Below are 17,081 nucleotides of genomic sequence, written 5' to 3'. Positions count from 1 at the left end.
GGTTTAGATGTGGTATCCCTCTGAAAGCTCACGTGTGAGCCAATGCAAAAGCTTTGGAGAATGAATGACTGCGTCATAGCCTTAACCTAATTAGTGAATTAATTGCTGATGGGATTAACTGAGTGGGAACTGGAGGCAGGTGGGGTGTGGCTGGAGGAAGTGGTTCATTGGGGGCGTGGCTATGGGCTATATATTTTGTATCTGGTGAATGGAGCCGCTCTTTCTTTCTACCCTCTGATCGTTGTGTAGGCTGCTTCTCTTTGTCATGTTCTTCTGCCATGTTGTTCCTGCCTCACCTGAGCCCTGGTGAGGTCCTGAGGAATGAAGCCCCTGTCTACGGACAGATAACACCAAAACCGTGAGCCCCCAAATAAATTATTTCTCCCCTACAATCCTTCTGGGGTCTTTTAGTCATAGTGGGGTGGAGGGAAGCTGACTAAAACACTTTCCTTTCCTCCTTTCTCTTCTTCCCTGGCTCCCTTGCTTCCTTCATTCCTTCCTTCCTTCCTGCCAGGGTCTTGCTCTGTGGCCCAGGCTGTCCTCAACCTGGTGGTTCTCCCACCGCAGCCTCCCAGGTAGCTAGGGCATGCACCATGATACGCAGTTTTAGGTTTCTTTTAATGGCAAATGGTATTTCAAGAACACAGGAGTATGAAGTAAGCTCATTGCTTAGTGGGTTTTCTAGACCATTTCAATGCACTGGGCTAAGAAATAGACTCACACACATAAACACATTGTATACTAAGATAAAACACCCCATGGATTCAATAGAATCCAGAGTTATAATTTTTTGTTTGTTTTTTACTTAACTCATTATATATCTGTATATCTTCTCTTTCACACTAAAATTTCTAGTTCTCAAGGACACAGAGAATAATAAACTTTGAATATCTCTTAAATGACTCATTTACTTTATTCCAAATAGCACTCTCTGAATGGCAACAATAATATTACCACAGTGCTATAATTACTGAGAACAGTTACATTTTTCCGAATGTTTCCCCCATCTTATACTTATTTTATGATGGTTGCACTATGTCTGTATTTTCCAATTTTTTTAACCTTCATTTTTTTTTGTCTTAGTTCTACAAATAGTTGTGTTTTATCTTCCTCACCAATTCTATTTTGATGTCTCTTTAGCCATTTTAATTTTTTGTAGACCAATCTCTAGTGGATTCCTTGGGAAGGACCATGAGAACAATGTTCCCTTAGTTCTTGAATGATGGCAATGGTTTATCTGTATTCTTCACATTTTAAGGTGTATCTTTGATGGATAAAAAAGGCTATTACTATCTTTGCTTCACAAACTATTTATTATCTTAAATATGTTGTTCAAATTCCATCTGGCAATAAATTATTTAACTCTTTTTGCTTACATGCCCAATGGATTCTTTTTAAAATGTCTTTAATTTTACTAAAATATGTCACAGAGTTAGTTGTTTTAAGATAATAGTTTCAATTATATTATACATGCTTAAAATATAGTTTCAAATCTTTATTTTATTTCCAGGAAATGTTCTTGAATTACAGGGTTTTGTTGTTGTTGTTATTTTTGTTGTTTTGTACCAGGGATTGAACCCAGGAATACTCAACCAATGAGCCACATTCAAAACCCTTTTTATATTTTTATTTAGAGACAGGGTCTTACTAAGTTGCTTAGGGCCTCACTGAGTTTCTGAGAATGGCCTTGAACTTGTGATCCTCTTGCCTCAGTCCTGGATTAGCTGTTTTAATTTTTATTTATGTTGTCTTTTCATATCTGGAATCATTGTTATGTGCTGGTAATGGTATGTTAAAGTTTCTAAAGAATATCCATTTTTTTGGTCACCATGCCCTTCTTGAACCAACTTTGTGACTATAATTCCTTTTATTTTGGGAACTGATTCTATTACCTGCCACTCATATATTTTCAGATGCCGTGTACTTATCTCTGCTGACAGTTATTGGTGCCAGGTTGGGCAACTGACTCACTCAATCTAAGTCTATCCATATATATGGCTTTGATCTTGGCCTTAAGCTCAATCTCTTCCCTAAGACTATTGGCAGTCCAGTTGATTTGCCATATGAATAAAGTTATTCTTCACTCTGTGAGAAATATGAGACCTAAATACCAAGAGATGGAGAGATGAGTGTGGAGAAGGAGTTTCAGACTGCATTTCAGGTCACAGTTTCTGTGATCCTCTTGCCTCAATAGGATCCAGCTATTTCCATGATCTTCCTTCACTTGAGGGTTCTACTTGGCAACTCTGCTTTCATAAAATCTTCCTATTTGAGTAACATATTTGAGTAGAGGTCTACTAACGGAAAGATGGTAGCTTAGGATGTATTTATCTTGCTTCTCATACAAATAACTGGTCAACTCTTTCAAGCTCTGTAAGAGCTGTATTTTTCATTTAGGCAACATTTTTGATAATGTCTTATTACTACTTTTGTTCAGAGTAGAGTACTCTCATTTAAATTCCTTTCATTCAAAGTATTCTTATTTCTGTTTCACAGACACCTTTCAATCTCAGAGTGGATACATTTTCTCTTCTCCATATCAGTTTTTTTCTTTTATGTGTTGTCTCTTTGTGTCTTCCTTTTATGTTCTACATGGGGTTTTTCAAATTTGCTGTTCTACATTATTTTCTTAATACCCTGAAGCGTCTATTCTGTTCTTTACTGTACCCAAAGCAGATTTTCATTATGGCATTGCAATCTTTTCTCATTTTGTCCAATATTCTCTATCTCTCTGCCTTGATTGCAGACTTGAAAAATATTTTGTAGCAATGCCTGCTCCTGTTTTATAGGAGCTCTTAGATCTTTGTCAGGAAATTAAGTCTTGGAAAATTCTTATATAATTCTGAAGAAAGGACTTTTCAGAGTCATGATTTCTCTTGGTCTTTAGGGGAATCTCTCCTTTCCTATTCCTCACTACCAGTGTTTTCTTTCTCTTAGATCTTTGTAGCCCCTACTGTTTATTTCCTGGGTGCTCTGACAGACCAGAGAGGGAGTTGCTTAGAATACATTTTTCAATGAAGTTGACTTTCCTGGGTCCCCTTGGCTACTCATTTGGGCACCGGCAGCTTTACTCATAGGTCTAAACCTGATGGTCAGGATGTAGCATTTTACTTTTATTCTGCTTGTAGTGACTTATGAGCATTCATCAAGTACTAATCCTGGGCTAGTACTGAAGTGACTCTTGTGCTTTTGGCTGTGCTAGAAAGCCAGTTGACGTTCTTTGGGCAGTGTGGTATGTAAGAGAGCACATCCTGGCCCTCTTGGGTCTGTTTTAAAATTTTCCAAACACAAAATATCCTACCATACTATTTTAGACTCCTTTCCACTTCCTGCTTATGAATAGAAAAATAGAAGAAACAAGCTGACGGAAGCAACGTAAAGGGAGGACACAGCTCAGTTGCTTCCAAAATAATTGTCTTCTTTTTTCCTTTTCTAAAAAAAAGATTTACAGGCTGGGTGCAGTGGCCCATGCCTGTAATCCCAGTGGCTCAGGAGGGAGGCTGAGACAGGAGGATCTCGAGTTCCAAGCCAGCCTCAGCAAAAGCGAGGTGCTAAGCAACTCAGTGAATCACTGTTTCTAAATAAAATACAAAATAGGGCTCGAGATGTGGCTCAGTGGTTGAGTGCCCTGGAGTTCAATCCCTAGTACCCTGAACCTACCCCCCACCCGCCCCCAAAAAGATTTGCAGCCACTATATTCTGGGCTTAGGTGTACAAGGAGAAAATTAATCAAATGCATTAGTCTTTATGTGTGTGCCTGTGTGTGTGTGTGTGTGTGTGTGTGTGTATGTGTGTGTGAAAGAGAAAGAGAAAGTGAGGGAGGACATGTATTTTGGTTTGGTTCTAAATCAGATTGATGTGGTGTAGATCCCAATCATTTCCTTTCTAATCTATCCTCACTGACAATGCATTTAAGAGAAATTGCCTGGAAAATTTGGAACATGATTTTTTTTTCTTTTTCTGTTGTTGGATCTTGTCTCTCTTTTTTATCTTCATGGACGCTCTAACGGGAAACAGCAGACAGACCATCTCATCTATATCTGTGTTCCTTATTAAATCTTATTTGATTTGGGGGAATTATACTAGTGTTTATAAAGACAGAAACCTCTATGAGTAAATGTAATAGAAGCATGTTTATATTTTTCATGCCACAAGACAGTAAAACAGAGATCACCTATGTGTCTCTAGCCTAGCCTTTGTTTCTGTGGGAGAGATTATAGTGTCATGATGAGCAGCATAGACTATGAAGTCAGAGAGACCTGGGTCTAAGTCCAGGCAACACCACTCTCTATGACATTAGCTCAGGTTCTCCCCCCCCACACACCAGGAATTGAACATTAGGGTGCTTAACCACTGAACCACATCCCTAGCCCTTTCTATTTTTTATTTTGAGACAGGGTCTCTCTAAGTTGCTTAGGGCCTGGCTACATTGCTGAGGCTGGCTTGGACTTGCAATTCTCCTGCCTCAGCCTTCTGAGTTGCTGTGATTATAGCTGTGTCTCTGTGCTCAGTTTTAGCCTCAGTTTTCTCATGTGTGAAATGGAGGTAATTCTGCCTTATAGGGTTGTTGGGACAAATGCACTTGTGTTTACCAAATCATAAATATTCCATAGATGGCAGCCACAATTGATTATTACAAGTATGATAGAAGATATTATCTTTGAACTCCTGGAGTGGTATGTGAAATTCATTAGCCTTGTAAACAAGATAAAATGTTAGTGCTTTTGGAAAATAATATCTATGATAAAGACAAATGTTATTATATGAACTAATATAGGATTATTTTGCCAGTATACCAGAAATAATTCTCTCCTATACAAGTTACTCATATATATTAGCATGTAAGCATGTTCCTAGCAGATTGCATTGGAAATGAGAATTTATTATTTCCTTACAGAGGGGCAATTGATTCACAGAGAATACATTTCTAAAATAAAATTGTAAACCTGCTTTGTCTCCAGGAAGACAGTGATGTCTTTTAAGAGAACAACAACAAAAAAAAGATCTCCCACGTAGGAAAGAAAACAAAAAATTCTTTAACAATAATACTAAGCAACTTTGCACTATTCATGTGGGGTTTCCTCGGGCATTGCTGAGGAGGGCAGATGAGAACACGGAGCAGGGGGCATCCATGAAGCAGATCAGCAGAGTCCAGACCAGCAGAGGCGTGGTGGTTCATAGCTCTTGGGTTCCAAGGTCATGAACCTTTGTCCTGCCAAAGAAAGATAGTCATTATTGATTGAAGATCACGATTTGCATTAAAAGTGACATAATGCTGAAAATATACATAGATTGTTAGAAACTTGATCAAATCATTGTCAAGAAAATGACTGACCACAGCCACCCAGAGGCAGTTCGGGGTTACAAAGGAATGAACTGGAGAGGCAGCAGCTTATCCAGCTGTGTTTTTGCTTATTCTCCTGTTCTTCATCGCCTGCTGTTCCTTTTCAGTTTTACGGTTCATTAGCTTCCTCACCCATGCAGTTATTCCCATTCCATACTAGTAATTAGACTTTTTTATTTCTTAGAGCTACTTGTATAAGAGATTTTTAAGAAGGAAAATTTGAAGCTATAATTTTTAATAGTGTTATGGTTTGGATCTCTCATATCCCTCCAAGGTCTATACGCTAAAGGCTTGAAGGCCAGTCTGTGGCACTACCAGGAAGTGAGGGAACCTTTAGAACTGTGAGGCCTGAGGGGGAAGATTAGGTCAGTGGGGACATGCCCTTGAAAGGGTATTGGAACCCTAGCCTTTTCCTGTCTTTCTATTTTTCTTCCCAGCCACCATGAGATGAGCAGCTTTGTTCCACCTTATGCTTTCCACCAGGATGTTTTTCCTCACCACAGGCCCAAAAGCAATGGAACAAGTTGACTATGGACTAAAACCTGAAATCATAAGCCAAAATAAACCTTTCCTTCTCTAAGTTAGATTTTTTTCCCCCTCAGGTATTTTGTTACAGCAATGAAAAGCTGACTAATACAAACAGAGTGTTGAAATTTTGTGGATTTCATTTGTTTGAAACTGTTATCTTTATAAAAATATTAGCTTTGGGTCATACATTTAAAAAGAGAAAAGAAAAAAATTTGGCAAATACCAGATTGTAAAATAGCAATAGGTCATCAATTGAGGAGGAACTGTTGTTTCAAATTAAAGATGATTTATAAAGTAAGAGTATTCCCTGCCTCAGAATGGAAGGAGAACTGGGCAATTCACACATGAGTTAATATAGATTCAGGTCTTCAAGAAGTATTTTCTTTTTTGGTGGGGATAGGAGGTACTGGGGATTGAACTCAGGGGCACTAAGCCACTGAGCCACATCCCCAGCCCTATTTTGTGTTTTATTTAGATTCAGAGTCTCACTGAGTTGCTTAACACCTCGCTTTTGCTGAGGCTGGCTTTGAACTCAAGATCCTGCTGCCTCAGCCTTCCAAGCTGCTGGGATTACAAGTGTGCACCACTGCACCTGGTTCATGTCTTCAAGAAGTTTAAAAGCCACTTGCTAGGTGTATGACTTGAGGTAAGTCCTTTTTAATTTTCTTGAATCAGCATGGTTAATGGTGAAGTATTATATAAATATAAACTCCATTATATCATAGATTACTTTAATGAGGCATCTAAGGGAGTTTAAAGTTTAAAACATTACAGTAAATTAGGACTTTGCTTAGAGAAACTAAATGCAGGGTTTCATGGAATAGACACAATTCTACGTGAAGGGGAAAAGACATCATAATGTAAAATAATGTAATGAAAACGTCAATTCTGGAGCCAAGACTGCTAGAATTCTTGCTCTACCGTTGACCTGGTGTGTTACCCGAAGAAAGTTATTTATGTGTCTGATCCTCAGTTTTCTCTCTCATGAAACAAGAAAGATAATGATAGCACTTACTTTACAGGACTGTCATAAGGATTAAATAAGTTAATATGTGTAAAATCCTTAACATCTAGTATATAATACATGCTGTGAAAATTCTTATTAAATACATTTTGAGGGGAGAAAAACCAGTTCTTAAGCCAATAGTCTTTATGACAGCTTTGTGTAAAGGGCTTATACTTAATACATGAGTGCTTATTATCTGAGTGTTTATTACTTTAATATGGATATCATGTGGTTTGCAGAAGACATTAAAATTACTGTAATAAAAATTCCTGCTTCTAATTCACATGTAGGATTTAAAAAATAAAATGCATCATGGTGTACTGAAGTAGTGTATTCTAGGGTCTTTGTACTGTTGAATCTTTGTACCAACCATAGGAGATTTGGGTTGTCACAGCAATCTGTGTGGATTTGGATGACACAGCTTCCCTAAAGTTTTCAAGGCTGCCAGTAAGAGGAATGTCTGGAGGAAGAGGTCCTGGGTTCCCCCTCAGTCATACAAAAGCATTCATGGAGCATTATAAATCACTGCTTGCAGTTCCCCAGGAGGAAGCTGTCAGAGAGTGTAATACCCAGCTCTAACTCCTGCTATGCCTGAAAAATTGTTGGGGATGGGTGGGAGATAACGACTCTTGCATAGTGGTGTTATTATCAGGCTGGGTTATTCCCCATTGTTTTCTCTTTGTCACATGCTACAGTTGAGGAGATGTAAGTGGATATGACCGATGTCTTATCTAATGTTAGCTTGAGTGCAATGGGCTGCTTCATCTTGGCCCTTCTGCCTCTTGTCTTTTATCATGAGAATTTCATCTCTCAAATAACAGCTACTCTTTCAGAATACGTTTGGGAATGAGACATGTGAGGCCTGCTGAGCCCAGCTGAGTGGAGCAGGGACCCAGCCGGGTTAGAGTCTATGAGTAACACGAGGACTAAATAGGCATTTGCTGGAAGCTGCTGAGCTACTGGGGCTATTTGTTCTGGCAACAAAAACTGTCATATACAGCTTTACTCTGTACAGATTCCTCAACTCACCCCCTGGAGTACATTGTCTAAGTGGTCTAGGGGAATTTGTAGTGCTGAAAATCACTTTGGTATATTAGTCAAACATAACTGTCCTTATTATCATACTTAGAATACCTTTCTGTAATAAAGCCAATAAATCTTAGGAGTAGATAAATAGGTATTAGTATGGGGTCCTTTTTATTTACATTTTTGAGGGATTAGTATTCATTTATTTATTTTTTGTGAACCCAGAGGCACCTACCCACTAAGCCACATCCCCAGCCATTTTTATATTTTATTTAGTGATAGTGTCTCACTAAGTTGCTTAGGACTTCACTAAACTGCTGAGGCTGCCTTTGAATTTGCAATCTTCCTGCTTTAACCTCCCAAATTGCTGGGATTATAGGCATGTGCCATTGCACCCAGCTAGAATTAGTAATTGTTTTGAAGAACAAGGATATATTGTCTTTTTCTGTTTCAAAGTACCATACCTATATATTTTTTAATTAGTTCTTTTTAGATATAAATGACAGTAGAGTGTATTTTGACATATTATACATAAATGAAATATAATTTCCCACTCTTGTGGTTGTACATGATGTGGTGTTACACTGGTCATGTATTCATATATGAACATAGGAAAGTTATGTCTGATTCATTCTACTGTCTTTCCTATTCCCATCTATTTTTTCTTCTCCTCATCTTTTGTCTAATCTAATGAACTTCTACCACCCCACATTTTGTATTGGCATCTGCATTTCAGAGAGAACATTCAGCCTTTGGTTTTTTGAGACAGGTTTTATTTCACTTAGCATGATAATCTCCATTTCCATCCATTTACCAGCAAATGTCATAATTTTATTCTTCTTTAAGGTTGAGTAATATTCCATTGTGTATATATACACCACATTTTCTTTATCCATTTATCTGTTCAAGGACACCTAGGTTGGTTTCATAGCTTAGCTTTTCATGAGTTGAGCTGCTATTAACATTAACATGACTGTGTCGCTATAGTATGCTGATTGTAAGTCCTTTGGATATATGCAGTGGGATAACTGGATCAAATGGGGTTTCCATTCCAAATTTTCTGAGAAATCTCTGTACTGCTTTCCTGAGTGATTATACCAATTTGCAGTTCATATCTATATTAATGGTGCCACTCAAATAAGAATAATTTATTTGAAGTAAATGGAATGATAATAGTTTATATTTCTACATTTTCTTTTATCTAAGTCATATAAATAATTCTTAAAATTTATTCACTGTTTCTTAAAATTCCACAAGTGGTACAGTAGCTATTGTTATTATTGAAATATTTGTTAATAATTATAATCATTGTGCAATATTCACAAGGTACAAATATGGAAGCAAATGAACCAAAGGCTCAGGGCAATAAAATGTCTAGGTATTGTATTTAAGATTGCTTGGGCAAACCACCAGTACCAATCAAGTTTAATTACTGTTATAAGTTACCATATATAGTATGCTATTTGGCAATTATAAAAAAGTCTAGCTTTTTTTGGTGGAAAAGAGCAAGGAACAGTTAAATAAATAAAGTCAAATATAAGATGAAACATTTGATTTTACTCCTAATATGAATATTTTCACAAATTTCCTTACCTTCCATATAATTTTTTTTTACATTCTTCCTTACATCTTATATAAGAGTGATATATTTTCTTTTTTCTTTTTTTTTTTTATTGGTCGTTCATAACATTACATAGTTCTTAATACATCATATTACACTGTTTGATTCACGTGGATTATGAACTCCCCCTTTTACCCCGTATACAAATTGCTGTATCACATCAGTTTCCCTTCCATTGATTGACATATTGCCTTTCTAGTGTCTGATGTATTCTGATGTCTGTCCTATTCTCTACTATCCCCCCTCCCCTCCACTCCCCTCCCCTCCCCTCCCCTTTTCTCTCTCTGCCCCTTCTACTGTAAATCATTTCTTCCATTTGTATTCTCTTGTCTTACCCCTCCTTTCCTCTTGTATGACATTTTGTGTATCCCTGAGGATCGCCTTCCATTTCCATGCAATTTCCCTTCTCACTCCCTTTCCCTCCCACCTCTCATCCCTGTTTAATGTAAATCTTCTTCTCAAGCTCTTCGTCCCTATCCTGTCCTTGTTTACTCCCCTTATATCAAATGAGTCATTTGGTATTTGTTTTTTAAAGATTGACTAGCTTCACTTAGCATAATCTGCTCTAATGCCATCCATTTCCCTCCAAATTCTATGATTTTGTCATTTTTTAATGCAGAATAATACTCCATAGTATATAAATGCCACTTTTTTTTATCCATTCATCTATTGAAGGGCATCTAGGCTGGTTCCACAGTCTTGCTATCGTGAATTGAGCTGCTATGAACATCGATGTAGCAGTGTCCCTGTAGCATGCTCTTGTTAGGGCTTTAGGGAATAGACCGAGAAGGGGAATAGCTGGGTCGAATGGTGGTTCCATTCCCAGCTTTCCGAGAAATCTCCATACTGCTTTCCAAATTGGCTGCACCAATTTGCAGTCCCACCAGCAATGAACAAGAGTGCCCTTTTCCCCGCATCCTCTCCAGCACTTATTGTTGTTTGACTTCCTAATGGCTGCCAGTCTTACTGGAGTGAGATGGTATCTTAGGGTAGTTTTGATTTGCATTTCTCTGACTGCTAGCGATGGTGAGCATTTTTCCATGTACGTGTTGATTGATTGTATGTCCTCCTCTGAGAAGTGTCTGTTCAGGTCCTTGGCCCATTTATTGATTGGGTTATTTGTTATCTTATTGTCTAATTTTTTGAGTTCTTTGTGTATTCTGGTTATTAGGGCTCTATCTGAAGTGTGTGGAGTAAAGATTTGTTCCCAGGATGTAGGCTCCCTGTTTATCTCTCTTATTGTTTCTTTTGCTGAGAAAAAACTTTTTAGTTTGAGTAAGTCCCATTTGTTGATTCTATTTGTTAACTCTAGCGCTATGGGTGTCCTATTGAGGAATTTGGAGCCCGATCCCACAGCGTGTAGATCATAACCAACTTTTTCTTCTATCAGATGCCATGTCTCTGATTTAATCTCAAGCTCCTTGATCCATTTTGAGTTAACTTTTGTGCACGGCGAGAGATAGGGATTCAGATTTATTTTGGTGCAAATGGATTTCCAGTTTTCCCAGCACCATTTGTTGAAGATGCTATCCTTCCTCCATTGCATGCTTTTAGCCCCTTTATCAAAAATAAGATAGTTGTAGTTTTGTGGATTGGTCTCTGTGTCCTCTATTCTGTACCATTGGTCCACCCACCTGTTTTGGTACCAGTACCATGCTGTTTTTGTTACTATTGCTCTGTAGTATAGTTTGAAGTCTGGTATCGCTATACCGCCTGATTCACACTTCCTGCTTAGTATTGTTTTTGCTATTCTGGGTCTTTTATTATTCCATATGAATTTCATGATTCTTTTATCGATTTCTACAAGATATGCTGTTGGGATTTTGATTGGCATTGCATTGAACTTATATAGGACTTTTGGTAATATCGCCATTTTGATGATGTTAGTTCTGCCTATCCATGAGCAGGGTATATTTTTCCATCTTCTAAGGTCTTCTTCTATGTCTTTCTTTAGGGTTCTGTACTTTTCATTGTATAAATCTTTCACCTCTTTTGTTAGGTTGATTCCCAAGTATTTTATTTTTTGGGGGGATATTGTGAATGGAGTAGTTGTCCTCATTTCCGTTTCAGAGGATTTGTCGCTCATATACAGGAATGCCTTTGATTTATGCGTGTTGATCTTATATCCTGCCACTTTGCTGAATTCATTTATTAGCTCTAATAGCTTCTTTGTGGACCCTTTTGGGTCTGGTAGGTATAGAATCATATCATCTGCAAATAGTGATAATTTAAGTTCTTCTTTTCCTATTTTTATGCCCTTAATTTCTTTCGTCTGCCTAATTGCTCTGGCCAGTGTTTCGAGGACTATGTTGAACAGAAGTGGTGAGAGAGGGCATCCCTGTCTTGTACCAGATCTTAGAGGGAATGCCTTCAATTTTTCTCCATTCAGAATGATGCTGGCCTGTGGCTTATCATAGATTGCTTTTACAATGTTGAGGTATGATCCAGTTATCCCTAATTTTTCTAGAGTTTTGAACATAAAGGGATGCTGTACTTTGTCGAAAGCTTTTTCTGCATCTATCGAGATGATCATATGGTTCTTGTTTTTAAGTCTATTGATGTGGTGGATAACATTTATTGATTTCCGTATATTGAACCAACCTTGCATACCAGGGATGAATCCTACTTGATCATGGTGTATAATTTTTTTGATATGTATTTGAATCCGATTCGCCAGAATTTTATTGAGGATTTTTGCATCAAGATTCATTAGAGATACTGGTCTGTAGTTTTCTTTCTTTGAAGTGTCTTTGTCTGGTTTCGGAATCAGGGTGATGTTGGCCTCGTAGAATGAATTTGGAAGTTCTCCCTCTTTTTCTATTTCCTGAAATAGCTTGAAAAGTATTGGTGTTAGTTCCTCTTTAAAGGTTTTGTAAAACTCTGCTGTATACCCATCCGGTCCTGGGCTTTTCTTAGTTGGTAGTCTTTTGATGGTTTCTTCTATTTCCTCTATTGTTATTGGTCTGTTTAGGTTTTCTATATCCTCCTGGCTCAATCTGGGCAGATCATAAGACTCAAGGAATTTATCTATGCCTTCACTATCTTCTATTTTATTGGAGTATAAGGATTCAAAGTACTTTCTTATTATCTTCTGTATTTCTGAAGTGTCTGTTGTGATATTGCCTTTTTCATCCCGTATGCTAGTAATTTGGGTTCTCTCTCTTCTTCTCTTCGTTAGCATGGCTAAGGGTCTGTCAATTTTATTTATTTTTTCAAAGAACCAGCTTTTAGTTTTGTCAATTTTTTCAATTGTTTCTTTTGTTTCAATTTCATTAATTTCAGCTCTGATTTTAATTATTTCTTGCCTTCTACTTCTTTTGCTGTTGTTTTGCTCTTCTTTTTCTAGGATTTTGAGATGAAGTATGAGATCATTTATTTGTTGGTTTTTTCTTTTTTTGAGGAATGAACTCCAAGCAATGAATTTTCCTCTTAGAACTGCTTTCAATGTGTCCCATAGATTCCTATATGTTGTGTCTGTGTTTTCATTTAACTCTAGGAATTTTTTAATTTCCTCCTTGATGTCTTCTAAAACCCATTGATCACTCAGCAACCTATTGTTCATTCTCCAGGTGATGCTTGATTTTTCCTTTCTTCTTTTATCATTGATTTTCAGTTTCATTCCATTATGATCAGACAAGATGCATGGTATTATCTCTACCTCTTTGTATTGTCTAAGAGTTGCCCTGTGACATAGTATATGGTCTATTTTTGAGAAGGTTCCATGTGCTGCTGAGAAAAAAGTGTAGCAACTTGATGTTGGGTGGTATAGTCTATATATGTCAATTAAGTCTAGGTTGTTAATTGTGTTATTGAGTTCTATAGTTTCCTTATTTAACTTTTGTTTGGAAGATCTGTCCAGTGGTGAGAGAGGTGTGTTGAAGTCTCCCATGATTATTGTATGGTGGTCTATTAGACTCTTGAACTTGAGAAGAGTTAGCTTGATAAACACGGCTGCACCATTATTTGGGGCATATATATTTATGATTGTTATGTCTTGTTGGTGTATGGTTCCCTTAAGCAGTATGAAGTGTCCTTCTTTATCCCTTTTGATTAGCTTTGGCTTGAAATCTATTTTATTAGATATGAGTATGGACACTCCTGCTTGTTTCCGTGGTCCATATGAGTGATATGATTTTTCCCAACCTTTCACCTTCAGTCTATGTACATCTTTTCCTATCAAATGCGTCTCCTGTAGACAGCATATTGTTGGGTCTTGTTTTGTGATCCATTCTACTAGCCTGTGTCTCTTAATTGGTGAGTTTAAGCCATTAACATTTAGGGTTATTATTGAGATATGGTTTGTTCTTCTATCCATATTTGTTTATTGATGTTACTAAACCTGATTTGTTATCCTCTTTGACTACTTTCCCCCCTTTACTGTCCTACCTCCCATTGTTGGTTATCAATGTTATTTTCCATTTCCTCTTCCTGTAATGTTTTGCCAAGGATTTTTTGAAGAGATGGTTTTCTAGCTGCGAATTCTTTTAACTTTTGTTTATCGTGGAAGGTTTTAATTTCATCTTCTAATCTGAAGCTTGATTTCGCCGGATACACGATTCTTGGTTGGAATCCATTTTCTTTAAGCGTTTGAAATATGTTATTCCAGGATCTTCTAGCTTTTAGAGTCTGTGTTGAGAGATCAGCTGTTATCCTGATTGGTTTACCCCTAAATGTAATCTGCTTCCTTTCCCTTGTAGCTTTTAAAATTCTTTCCTTATTCTGTATGTTGGACATCTTCATTATAATGTGTCTAGGTGTGGATCTCTTATGATTTTGCACATTCGGCGTCCTGTAGGCTTCTAGGATTTGGGATTCTGTCTCATTCTTCAAGTCTGGGAAGTTTTCCTGTATTATTTCACTGAATAGATTGCTTAATCCTTTGGTTTGGAGCTCTGTGCCTTCCTGTATCCCAATGACTCTTAAGTTTGGTCTTTTGATATTATCCCATAGCTCTTGAATGTTCTGATCATGGTTTCTTAGTAGACTTGCTGAGCTATCTATGTTCTTTTCAAGTTGAAATACTCTGTCTTCATTGTCTGATGTTCTATCTTCTAAGTGATCAACTCTGCTGGTAGTATTCTCAATTGAGTTTTTAAGTTGGTTTATTGTTTCCTGCATCTCTAGTATTTCTATTTGTTTGTTTTTTATTACCTCTATCTCCCTGTGAAATTGATCTTTTACTTCCTGGATTTGTTTGTCAATATGATCTTTCATTGTCTGATTTTGCTGTCTCATGTCTTCCTTGAGACTCCAGATCATCTGAAGCATGTATGTCCTGAGCTCTCTATCTGACATTCCATCTGTTGCAGCTATTACCTCTTCTAAAGTTGAGTTGACCTGCATTGCCTGTGGTCCTTTCTTTCCTTGTCGTTTCATACTGCTGGCGTTTCTTTCTGCTTGGTGAAATTGTTGTGTCTTTGATATTTTCCCCCTCTATTTAATTATATTGCTCTTGTATAGTTGAAAAATCACCCTTTCAGGGCAGGTAGTGGCTGTGATCCTCCTCCAATTAGTGTGATACTGGGGAGGAGAGATATTAGAAGGGGAGGGAAGAAGTCACTAAAGAGAATGAGTGTAGGCAGGTAGAATTCAAGGAAGGTGGAATAGGAAAATTGAAAGAAGTGAGAAGACAAAAGAAAAAAAAAGTGAAAAGAAAGAAAGAAGAAACGAAAAAAAAATAAAAATTTAAAACCAAAAAAAAAAAAAAGAAAAAATTTTATAATGATAGTAAAAAAATGGAAATTAAAGTTTAAAAAATAATAGTAATACTAATAAAATAAAAAGAATTTAAAAAAATTGAAACCATTAATAGGAACGTTAAAGAACAACAACTACATCAACAACAAAAAGTGAAAATAAAATAAAATAAAATAATACTAATAATAATCATTAAAAAAAAATAATAATAATAATAAATGCAGTCATATAGCTCGATTAACTTCTCATCCAGTTGGTGGAGCTATGCCCACTGGGCCAGGCTTCTCTTCTTGATAGGTGGGAACCAATCACTGTGCCTCAGCTCTTCTTCCCAGACTGTGTGGGTCTCTAATCCTGAGTGCCTAGGGCCTTCTCTTGTGGTTCCTCAAGCCAGGCCCCGCTCACCTGTGACACTCACCACAATACTGACTACACGCCAGGTCTGCTGCTCCTGGGAGCCCTGTTTTCATGGGTGCCTGGGCACACCCTTTCTGTTTGCCTCCCTCAGACCCTAAGTTTGTAGGGCTTGGGGCTGAGGGCCCCCAGCGAATTTGTTTGCCCTCAGGTAGCAGCAACTCCCCTGATAGCTGGTGCAAGGGACCTGTTGTCAGCAGTGGTGATAGCAATAGCTGGGAGTTCTGCGTCGCTAGTCCTGCGTCACTCCTGATTCCCTGGGTCTGGCTGTGGTGCTCAGTTGGCTTTTACCTCTTTGAGTTCAGGCGGGCCGACTAGTTATTTCAGAGGGATCATTAGTGTTGAGTCACATGAAGCAGGCGAACCTGAGCTAGAATGCAGCCAATTCGGGCTCGGTGTGTTCTGAGAAGGCTAGACCGTTCGCCCGGGGTCCACTTCAGCTCAACCGTGCCTAGTGGTCCTGAGCGAACAGTATTTTGACAGTTTACTTCTCCCTATGCCCATGCAGCTGAAGGGGTTAGAGACTTGATCTCTCCGCGTCCGCCGCCATGTTGGATCATTTAGATTTTAAATTGTCACTCATCTTATCAGCTGTTCCATTTTACTCGGCAGCTCACTCTCGCGGTTAAGAGTCTGTTCTAAGGTGCTCCGCGGAAAGCGGTGGTGGCAGCGGCGGTGGCTGCAGCGGCGGCGGCGGCAAAGCTGTGGCCTTCGGGACCCCAGTGGAGGGGGTGCGGGCTGGGGGAGGGGAGGCAGCGCCTCGGGGCCCGCGCAGGCCGGGTACTGGGCACGCGAGAGAGCGGGTGGGGTGGGGGAAAGAGATTGAGATCTAGATTTAGGGAGTGAGCGTGGGAGGAGAGATGGCGGGGGAGAAGCGAAGCGGAGAGGCCGAGAGGGGAGTGAGAAGGGGCCCAGGGAGCCCGGCAGCTCGGGGGCTGCAGCCTTTCTGCTCGCACTGAAGTCGTGGCGGATTCACTCCATCTAGGCCCTTTTCTTGACACGGTGCTGAATCCTTGTCGACAGATCTCCTTTAATGATCTTTACTTCTTCTTTTAAGAAGCAGCAACGTACGCTGTGGTCGCGGTGGCGCGGAGCACAGAGCGGCTCACTCACTCCCCGCCGCCATCTTGAACAATATCAAGAGTGATATATTTTCTGTAAATATTCACAATTTGACCCCATGATGGCTCCACATTGTCTTGAAAATTTATTTATTGTTATTGGTGCATAATAATTATACAGAATAGTGGGCTTCATTGTAGCATATTTGTACATGCACATAACAAAATTTGATCAATTTCAATCTCCGTTATCTCCCCTTTCCCTCTACTCCCCCCTCCCCCTATCCCCTTTCTGTACCCTAGGGGTCTCCCTTCTATTTCATTGAATCCTTGTTCTCCTCACTCCCACCCTCCTTTTTAAATATCTAGTTTCTACATATGAGA

This window comes from Urocitellus parryii, chromosome 10, assembly GCF_045843805.1.
Source record: "Urocitellus parryii isolate mUroPar1 chromosome 10, mUroPar1.hap1, whole genome shotgun sequence".
Classification (NCBI taxonomy): Eukaryota; Metazoa; Chordata; class Mammalia; order Rodentia; family Sciuridae; genus Urocitellus; species Urocitellus parryii.
The sequence above is the reverse complement of the archived record's forward strand: the minus strand, read 5'-3'. Positions refer to the sequence as shown.